Source organism: Talpa occidentalis, unplaced genomic scaffold (genome assembly GCF_014898055.3).
Source record: "Talpa occidentalis isolate TD23 unplaced genomic scaffold, MPIMG_talOcc4v2.1 talOcc4.10, whole genome shotgun sequence".
Classification (NCBI taxonomy): domain Eukaryota; kingdom Metazoa; phylum Chordata; class Mammalia; order Eulipotyphla; family Talpidae; genus Talpa; species Talpa occidentalis.
Genome location: NW_023600993.1, coordinates 55,856,053 through 55,866,768, shown reverse-complemented (window position 1 = coordinate 55,866,768; position 10,716 = coordinate 55,856,053). Strand labels below are relative to the sequence as shown.

The 10,716-nt window shown below is 44.0% G+C and overlaps 1 pseudogene; it reads right to left on the bottom strand.

Moving 5' to 3' along the window:
- Window positions 1-1,729: 1,729 nt before the first annotated feature.
- Window positions 1,730-7,697, bottom strand: LOC119237620 (dnaJ homolog subfamily A member 1-like; annotated as a pseudogene).
- Window positions 7,698-10,716: the final 3,019 nt, after the last annotated feature.

The window sequence follows — 10,716 nt, the reverse complement described above, 5'->3', positions numbered from 1 at the left end:
ACTAACTTCTAAAAAATCCTGCTCCAGAAGGCACTACTGAAGTTTATGGTCCAAAGAGAAAAGAGAACAAAAATGTGACCAGGACTAGTAGTTATGTATTTTACATGCACATATATAATATATTATATATTTTTAGATATAAAATATTTATATATGTATATATATAAATATGTTACATATATATTTTAAAAATAGCAAGCAGAAGAGAATGTGATTCTATAAGTGCAAGCCCTCATGAAGCGGCATATTATAATAAATCCCTTCTTTAGAAAGGTAGCTTTTCTATCATTAATACCACAAGTTAAATTATGCATCATATCATTAATTAACAGTTGAGGCAATAAAATAAATGCAGAGGCATCACAATGAACCTCACTTAATACAGCTAACTATACAGATCAACCTTTCTCCACAAATTAAGTTCTTGTCTTCCTGCCTGTTAAAAACAGTTTTAACTTTCATAGTTTAACAGTTAAGGGAGGGCCTCCCCAGTGGCGCAGCGGTTGAGCGCTGGGTTGTGAAGCAGCCCGCAGCCTCTGCAGCACCGGTTCGATCCCCGGCTGCTCCCCGGCTGCTCCCCGGCCACCAGAGGAGGGTCCCACATGGCGCGCAGACCTCTCCTGCCACCCGCTGCTCCCCTCAGCAGTGTACTTCGTCCATCTGCCTGTTCTGCTCCCTGCTTTGGCTCTGGTGATTTCTCTCACCCTCCCGTGCTTCTGACTGTACCCAGTGCTTGTATAAACAAATAAATCTTAAAAAAAAAAAAAAAAGTACTTCAAAAAAAAAACAAAAACAGTTAAGGGAAGTCAAACTATATACCTAGCTCTTCAGTCTAAGTTATTTCATGTATACAGTAAAAATCAATTACAAGGTATGGCATTGTAAGGAGCAATTCTTTGAAAGTAGTATTACATGTATTAAACATCATCTTGCATACCAAAGTCATCACACAGACAAGACAAAGTTGGAGCTTTTTATTTGAGTTCATTCTTCATTTAACTTTAAAATACTATAAACCAGAGACACACTATAGGGGATGGGGGGAAGGAGGGAGTAAGATCAAAACAAGAGGGGTGGGAATTGTATGGGGACTATAACCAAGATGAAAATGCATACATTGTGCAAAAATGAAAAATGATGTAAAAAATAATATAAAATTAAAAATAATAATAAAGAAAATAATAAAATAAAATACTACTATAAGACCTCCCCAGTGGCGCAAGGGGTTAAGATGCAACACTATGAATCTATCCACAGTCACTGCAGCATGAGTTCGATTCCCAGCCATGGAGGTGACCTACATGGCACAGCAGACCTCTCCTGACTCTCCCACTGCTCCCCTCTGCAGTGTATTTCAGGCAATCCGCCTATTCTGTTCCCCACTCTGTCTCTGGTGAATCCTCTCACCCCCCACACCTCTGGCCTATATCCCAGTTCTGGTATGCATAAATAAGTAAATCTTTTTTAAAAATAAATAAAATACTACTATAATTAAATGGTAAAATGAAAACAATTACAAGTAGTGAGCATACTGATTATAGACCTTCATTCAGCCACTACTGACTGCAGTGTGATGCCAGTAGTGAGTGTTGTCACTGGCCCCATGAAAAGGCCTGACACTGAACATCTCCCCAGCATGATAATTATCAACCTCACAAGGTTCACCATTGTAATGGTGTCACCTTCCCTGATTTGGATCACAATCAGCTCATCTATCTGGTCTGTTTCTTCACTCTTCTACTTCTTTCTTCTCAGGTAAGAATTTTCCAGCAAAGAGAGTTTATCAGGAGAGAAAAAGTCATTCATTCCCCAGAAAGTTTACCTTAAATTCAATGATTAGGTGACTCTTTTCATCTGGTCTATGAGAAATTGGCATGCCTTCATTTAGAGCACACTTGATATCTCCATGCTTGACAACTTAACCTGGGTGGGAGGCAATTACTTTGGTTCAATTATCAAGATATTGGAAGCCACACAACGCTTCAACTAGTTGTATGTCGATAGACATGAAAAGGTCTACTTGTCAAAACAGTATGGTCCTGCTGATAATATCTCTTGGTTCCAGTACTGATTCTTGGTCTCCTTTATCATGGAATGTTATCTTCTGGGCATCCTTCCTACCTTTTTCAGTATGAGCTTCTAGAATCTTCTCTCAAGTTATCTTCCTTCCATTGCAGCATTCTTACAGACTGATGCATTCCCCATGGCCAGGGCATTCCATGCACACAGACTGAATTTGCAGAACCACTCTAGGACCTGACTGAAGAATTCCTATTTGCACTCCAGCACCTCTGCAATTGGGACATCACCCTACCATCCCTTTCTTACTACCTTGGCCTTCACATTTGTCACAAATCACATTCTTTTGTAGAGCTAGTTTTCTTGTTGCACCATTATATAAGCCTTCTTAGGTTACTGAGAGTTGATGGACAATTTTCAGATTGAATATAATCCATAGGAAAATACATGGGGATGATAAGTCACTAGAAGAGGGAAAGACTGAAAAAGAAAATAATTCTGAGCCTCAGTGACTTGTTGAGTGATGCCAGAAGGTCTAATGTAGTTCATGGGATCCTCAGAAGGGAAGAAGAAAGACAGTGATGCAGAAAATATGTGAGGACAACAGCTAAAAAGTCCCCAAATTTAGTAAAATACTTGAACCTACAGGCTTAAGAAGCAAAGAAAACTGTAAGCAGGTTTAACCCACAAAAACTCAATGAGACATATAATAAAGACACTAAAGCACAGAAAAGAATCTTGAAAACAATCATTAAAAAATTGTGCAGTAACTATATGGGGCAAATGATTCTAAAAATTACAGAATTACATCAAAACCATGGAGAAACAAGAAACAAGTGGGGGAAAAAAAAACTTTTGAAAGAAAAGAACTGTTGCAGGATAAGGAACCCAATCGTATATTGAAGTAGGCTCTCTCTAAACTGGCTTTGAAGGTTCCTCACTCTGCCATGATGGATACAAAGCCTCGGGATCCTGGCAAGCTAGTCCAGGGAGATGGTCTTCAGCCCAGCCAATGTTCCTTGGACAGAGCTGGTATAGGAATGTTAAATGAGTGATGCTGGAAGGTCTAGCTGAGACTCAGAACTAATTTCTTTTTCAGTCTTTTCCTCTATTAGTGACATCAGCCCCACATGTTGTTCATGTATATTGCATCTGAAAATTTGAAGATGAATTTTCAAAACAGTGACATTTAACTTTCCTACACCATTCCTCCCCAGCTGATGAGGAGGCAGTAGTGCATCTACGATCCATGTAGCACTAACCCACTGCCTGTGTGGGTCTGCAGATAACCACTGTGTCACTCAATGGACCAGCAGTCTGTGAAAATTGTGTACTCTCTGGGTCAGAGTGAGTGAGCATCTCTTGAGGTGCCTCCAGGTCTGGGACCCTAAGAAGGAGTATATTTCAAGGAAGGACAAGGCACAAGAACAGACTGCAGGTCACATCAGGTGGTAACTTCTTGGGGTGAGACTAGATCCTGCCTTTAAGGTGCCTGATGTTCTTGGGGTGCTGGGCAGGAGTTGCCAGGGCTCCAACCCCAAATACTGGGGGTGGGTTGCACGAATTAAAAGGAGCACTTCCAGGCCTCTCTGGTGGTGCAAGGGGTTAAGCACCGCACTATAAAGCTATCCACAGCATCTGCGGCACAAATTCAATCCCCAGCCACCCAGGGAGCTACCCACATGGTGAAGCAGACCTCTCTCCTGTCTCACCTGCTACTCCCCTCAGCAGCATATTTCAGTCAGTCTGCCTGTTCTGAAAGTTCCCCACTCTGTCTCTGGTGAATCCTCTCATTCCCGCCCCCCCCCCACACCATCTTTGGCCTGTACCCCAGCTCTTGTATGCATAAAAAAATAAATCTTTAAAAAAAAAAAAAGGAGCACTTCCAAGAGCATCCTGATTAGATACTTCTGCCCCATCTGGCTGAGGAAGTCAAACACTAAAAATAGTTCTCTCCTAGAACCCAAGACGTAGAAGAGCTTTAGGAAACAGGGTTTCTGGGGACTTAGTGGAATTGCTGCTAGGCTCAATTCAATTTGATGAAATTGCTGGGTCCTCCTGCCAGCAGGCTCTCTTTGAAGCCATGAAGGGTTGTTGGGGATCTGGTTTCATGGAGGCATTTCCTTGGAGACCCCCAGCTGACCAGGAGGCAGAAGAAGATGTGTGGAACTTATATCAGTGAAATAAATCAGTGTATTCAATCCATCTGCACCAGCTTCAGGCCCCTCTCTCCTAGGGATGGTGGGCACGATGGTAAGCACAAGTCAACCATAGATGCCTGATGTCTGGATAAAACGACCTGGCCTTGGAGTTGCAGAAGTCGAGACAAGTAAGCCTAGACCTCCTCCCAGAGAAGACCAGTGGCCATGTCAGCAGTCCAGCTCCACTCACCTCCCCGTCAGCTACCCTTGCTTCTTGCAGATGCTGGACATATAGTTTTTCCACTTTGCTTAAACCAGGTGCATGTTTCTCCAGTTATCTCTGGAGAGAGATGAGGGTGCCTGTCTTGCTTTTGTGTAATACCATGTCTCTATGTTCCCATAGATGATTTATCTCATTAACCCTTAAAGTGCATTGCAAAGTAGGATAACTTCCATATCGTATGTAGCACCCACTCACCTTATCGACCGATGCAGTCCCCCACCCACCCCACCATGGCTGTCCCGTCAGTTTTCCAGCCTCCATGATACCCAGCAGGTCTTCCTTAAAAAATAAGAAGTGATGATATTCTTCCCTGCTTAAAAACCCCTAGTGGTTTCCCACCCCTCCTTTGATGAAATGTCTGTCTGGAACCTGAAGCCACCCAATCTAGCCAACACCCTTCTGTCCTACTTCCTCTGACCCTAAAAGGACCCTATTATCCTCTCCTGGATTCTGGGTCTCTGGGCCAGTGCTGACCACTGAACAGCATGTCTCCTGTGAGCCCAGGGGTCAGAATACCACCGTTCTTGTAATACTGAGCCAGACCTCCCCAGGGCCTGAGAACACGCATTCTCCTGGCACCAGCACTGTATTTCACCCTTTAAAATCCCAAGTCCTATTGGACGTCACCTTTTCCCTGCAGGTACTCTCTCTCCATTGGCAGAGTACAGACTCTGCACAGATGACACAGTCACTCTCCTGAGGGGCTTAGGGATCACTTTTATTCAGTTGCAGCTGGGCAAGCATGGCGTATATGTTCTCACACAATCCAAACATAGATGAGATTTTCTCATCTGCCCCCTAGGAGAACACAGATCTGTTCACTCCTACAAGTCCTGACAATAGGACCCCCACTTCTCACGGGTAGGGGCCCAAGGGTTCTGCTGCTGTGCTGCCTACAGGCTTCTCTCCATGTGGTCAGGCCCAGTCCTGCAGCACTGCCCACCACCCCAGGAAGGATATCCTGGAGATGACTTCTCCAGCTCACTTGCGTATTCTCCAATGTTATCATGGGGAGGGAATGTTTGCTGACATATACCGGGACACATGATAACAGTACATGCACTGGATGACACATAAACCTTCAGGTCCACCTATGCAGAGCCATGGTTGCTCCCTTGTCTAGGCCTACAGCACTGGTGGACCTAGGCTCTGCCCCTATCACATCATGCCAAAGTCAAAGCCAAGAGAAAGCAGGAAATTTGGACCAGACGCCAACATTTATCCTTAAGAACTCACAAACATGTTATCCATGCTAGCAAAATGCTAGAGTCAGGCTCAGTGGTCATGGATAATGACTAAGTGTTCTATTCATTTCTTCGAACTTCCCCTCCTTCCTTGACTGCCTTGCACAGATGTTGGTCTTCATAGAGCTAGAGTTTCCTGGGGAGGAAATAAGTCGATGCGAGCTCCAATGTCGGGATACAAAGCTTCCCCTGAGCATGTGGACAAGCACTTAGAGAAGTGCACATGTTTCTTGCCTTTAAAAATATTTCTTTAAGAGTGTGTCTGCAGGGCCTCCCTGGTGGTGCAAGGGGTTAAGATGCAGCCTATAAAGCTATCTGCAGCCACTGCAGCATGAGTTCGATCCCCGGCCAGGGAGAGCTGCCCACATGGTGCAGCAGACCTCTTCTGACTCACCCATTGCTCCCCTGAGCAGCGTATTTCAGTCAATCTGCCTGTTCTGCTCCCAACTCTGTCTCTGGTAAATCCTCTCACCCCCCACAACTCTGGCCTGTACCCTAGTTCTTGTGTGCATAAATAAATAAATATTTTTTAAAAATTTAAAAATTAAAAAATAAAAAAAAGATTATGTCTGCAGCTGACAGGGCCAGGAGAAGAGAGGAACGAGGAGAGTAGAGGGACAGCAGCAGCAGCAGCAGCAGCAGCAGCGTCTCCACACCTGTGAAACCAGGTCCTCCTGGCTGCTTTGGCTGATTTTGCCATTTCCTTTCCTAGAGAGGTGAAGCTACTCCCAGAAGAGAGCTGGAGTGTCGGGCAGGAGAGAGGGTCCATTGAGTCTCAGGGAACCCCATGATACTAGACATTAACTCAGGCAGAGGCCAACCAAGTCATTATAAAGTAGAAAACAACACGTCCTCTGCTGGAGACACGAGGCAAGGTCACCTACCCACACTCTGGGAGTGGCCGTCCCTATCTCCAAGAAGGACTGTTTCCCCAATAAGTACTTTAGATGAAATATGTTTTTCACCACTGAATTGAAATCCACCATGAAGAGTTCACGAGGTGGAAAGACCTTATGGAAAAAGAGCAAACAAAGGACTCTAGACCTCTACACTGGGCTAAGGCTGCTTAAAAGGGCCTCCACTTGTTTCTTGGGGAGCAGCATACATATTGAATCTAATGCTGACTGCTTTATGCTGAATTGCATAAGCTGTAATAAATTCTTTTTTTTTTTTTAATTTACCAAGAAATCCATAGCCCAGAACTAAAGCCCAGGTTTTTCTGACTTTTGCGCTTTTTTTTATTTTATACATTTTTTACATCATTTTCATTTTTACACAATGCATGCATCTTCATCTTGGTTATATTTACCATACAATTCCCACCATCCTTATTCTGACCCTAATCCCTCCTCCCCTACCACCCAAGTGTGTTTCTGGTTTATAGTTGCTTGTTGATTTTGATTTTTACTTTATTATAATTAGTCTTTTTCCTGGTCCCTTATTTAGGTTTTTTAAATTCCTACTATGAGTGAGGCCATCCTGTATTTTTTTTTCTTTCTGGCTTATTTCACTGAGCATGATCCCTTCCAGCTCCATCCATGTTGCTGCAAATTACATGAGTTTATCTTTTTTGATTGCTGAGTAATATTTACTTGCTGTCTACAGGATTAAAGTCTCCACTACTTCGGTTTCTTGGAGAACTCAAGAACCCAGAATCTGGGAACAGGAGCCTAGGGAGCATGGGAGAGGGATCAGACAGCACCTTTCCCAGGCTAAGCAGGTGCCCTCACCACCTGAAAGCTCTCAGGAAGAGCAGCAGAGGCTGCTTCTCCAGCTGAGGCCAGAGCCCTTCCACAGACCCCAAGAAAACCCACAAAAACCCACATATGCACAGCAGCCTGGCCATTCAGGCTTTTCCCTGAATACAAAAAAAAAAAAAGCAGTGCCATGCACTGAAGCAGAAAGAACAACGAGCATGTGAGTTACTGACCTTGGGATGCTTCCCGACTCAGCAAAAATTGCTAGTGTCAGCAGTCTGGGTCCAGCCCCGTCTGCGCCAGCCCTCACCATGGTCTTATGGAATCACTCATTAACAAGGAGGGCCCTGGATGTCCCATCTTATGGAAAGGGATGCTCCTGAGGACCACTTTCCATTTGTGTGTGGATTTGGGGAGAGGAGAGTGAGACCTGAAGCAGGAAGGGGTCCTAGACAAACATTTAAATAAGACAAATAATGTCTTCTCAAGCCTTCTTTTACCTTTTGCCTCTGTTGTTATCTCAAATTTTATCTCTAGTTTCCTGTTTTTATCTCTAGTTTCCCTTAACATCCTTAAAAACACTGAACACATACTGCTATTTCCTTCTCACAAAGATACTGGACTGCTAGTTCTTATTTTATTTGAAAATCTTTTAATAGATTAAGGTTATTTCTCTGCAAGTTCAAGCAGCCTCATCCTCCTCTGAGTGCTATTCTGGTAGGTAATGTGGCCCCATTTGATGTTCCAGGGGTTCCATCCGCCTAAAACAGTGTAAAGGTTGTGGGGGGAGGTCACCATCTATGGGTTCTCACCATTGTGGTCAATTTGAAGGCACCACTCAGGCTTGGAGTGTGATGACGACATGATTTATTTAACAAACAGGAGATTGGGAAAAGGAAAGAGCTCTTAAGGTCACAAGTGGTCTTTTGTCTCATCCCAGACAGTGTCCACAGTGTCCAGTGGCACCAAACAAAGGCCTCTGGTGCCACATGGCACTGTGCCATCAACAACGGCCCGAGCTGGTAACACACCCATCAGCAATGCATGAGGGTCTAACTAACATTGGTACTAGAGGTGCTCACAGGTGTGGCTGCTTAGGAGACACCACAGCAGCCCACAGCAACAGTCTGAAGGCCAATGGACAGCACCAGACGCTGGACCAGAGAATGACTAAACTCAACAGCACAAGAAGGCAGTGCTGGAGAGCCAGAGGCAGTGGACAGCTCTCAAGGGTGACTGGACAGAGTGCCAGTCACTGATCAGTAGTGTCAGTCAGCATCAGTCTGGGGGCAGAGGGTGTCAGAGACACTAGTGATACGGCTGTTTGTGAGTTATTGGTATGATTAAATACCCATTAGCAATTTGAGACACTGGGCCAAGGTCCATGATGCTCCTTGCAGATGATGGCAGAGGCAGGGTTGGAGGCAGGTGCAGTGTCTGAGTCTCTGTGAAGGTCTGTGGAGGTCTGGAGGTCTAGAAGCCTGGAAGTCTGTGAAGCTCTGCAAAGGTCTGCTGAATCCCAAGAAGGTAGTCTGCAGAATGCATCTCTCTTCAGAGGCAAACTGCTGAGTCTTTCTTTTCTCTTCAGAGGCTGGCTGCTGACTGAGTGAAACTGGCTCCTGCCCTGCTTTATATCCTCTTCAAGGGTCCCTACAAGCCTGAGTGGACTGTTTTCAATCGTAAACATCTGATTGGTTCAGTTAGCACCAATCAGCCCACTTCCATTTTCAATTTGCATAATTAGCTCAAACCCTTGATTGGCAGATAGAGAGCCTGAACCTGATTGGTACATTGAGCTTGAACCTAATGGGTCCATTTACAATCCTAACTGTTTGATTGATGCCAGTGAAGCACCAATCAAACTTGCTCCATTTTCAATATGCGTAAGTAACTCAATCTCTTGACTGATAGCTGGCAAGCTAGATGCTGATTGGTCTATTTATGATTCAAGCCAAATACAAAAGGGAGAAGGCTGGCTTCTGCCTGGACCAGCCTACACTCAGATCAGGCAGACTCATGGGCCGGAGGGCTACAGTTTCACTCCCTGTAATGACAGTCTGTGTGAGCCTCAGGGACTTTCTTTCCTTCTATCCAAGACACACATCTTTAGCTCTTGGTATAACTCCATCTTGCAGAAATTCCAGGCAACATTTGATGTAGTGCATATGTCTCTAGTTTAGGGCTGCAGAGGTTTCCCTATTTTTGTTTTCCATGAATAATTTGTATGGCTTCAGGGATGGGATTTCAGTAAGAAAAATAATCAGTGTTGTGTGGAGGAAAAGAAAACTTATTTTCAGAGTAAGTTTAGAGTTAACCCAGAGAAAATTAAGCAGCCCAACAGAAAGAATGCTGCTTTTCCTGTCACAAATAAGGTAGAATCCAATTTATATTGGGAGAGGTGGATAGTCTCAATAGAAAAAAGGAGTTAATTAAATCAAACACCTTAGAGTAACAAAACCTCTGTTTTCATGGATAGATGGTAGTTTTCTAACAAGATGACAGAATAGGACATGCATACTCCAACTCAGGCTCCTAATCTCTGAGGCACATCCAGTGTATGTGTGAGGAAAGAAAGAACTTAAGAGATAAAATATCTCATAAGGAGCTGTCTTTGCTTGGGACATGTGAATTTGTCTCTTCAAAGGCTCCAGGTCCTTTTCTCTTAGGTGGCAATTTTGCTGTGTGGTGGCAGGCAAAAATAGCAGGGTGCTTTCACAGCAATCTTTTTGATATTCTGAATCAAAACTTTTGTGATTTATTCTTTTTCTTTGTGCCCAAACTGCTGATTTTCTTCCATTGGCTCTAGGAGCAGCTCTGGAGTGCCTCTTGCATATCACCATGTTTCAAGCCTCTCCCCTATTCTTGTGTCTTTGATACTGAGGGATTGGTGAGAAATTGTTTGAATGTCAGTTTGGTTTTCGGTCATAACCAGCAGATAACCAGGCCCTGGAAATCTGGTCCCACAGAGCTTGCTCACTTTTTACCAGGCCTGCAAGTTTGTGATTCAATGAGCCTCAGAAATACAGACTCTGCTTTAAATCATGCTTAACTTACTAAGATTTCTAAAGCTGCAAAATTAGCATTAAAATCTCCAGACAGCAAAGTTTCCTTGTAAGATCAGCAATTCTCTCAGCTTCATTAGAAAAGAACCACAAAGTATCTCTGCTCTTCACATTTCACCACATTTCCTCTTTTCAGCATACCTGGACACAAAGAGGTTTATGTTGGTGGGAAAACAGTTAGGTGAGTTACTGGCCAGTCTGTTCACTTGGGCCTGGAGTGGGAGGTCGGAGATGCTCTGGTTCATCAGATACCCCTCAAAAGCTTAAGCT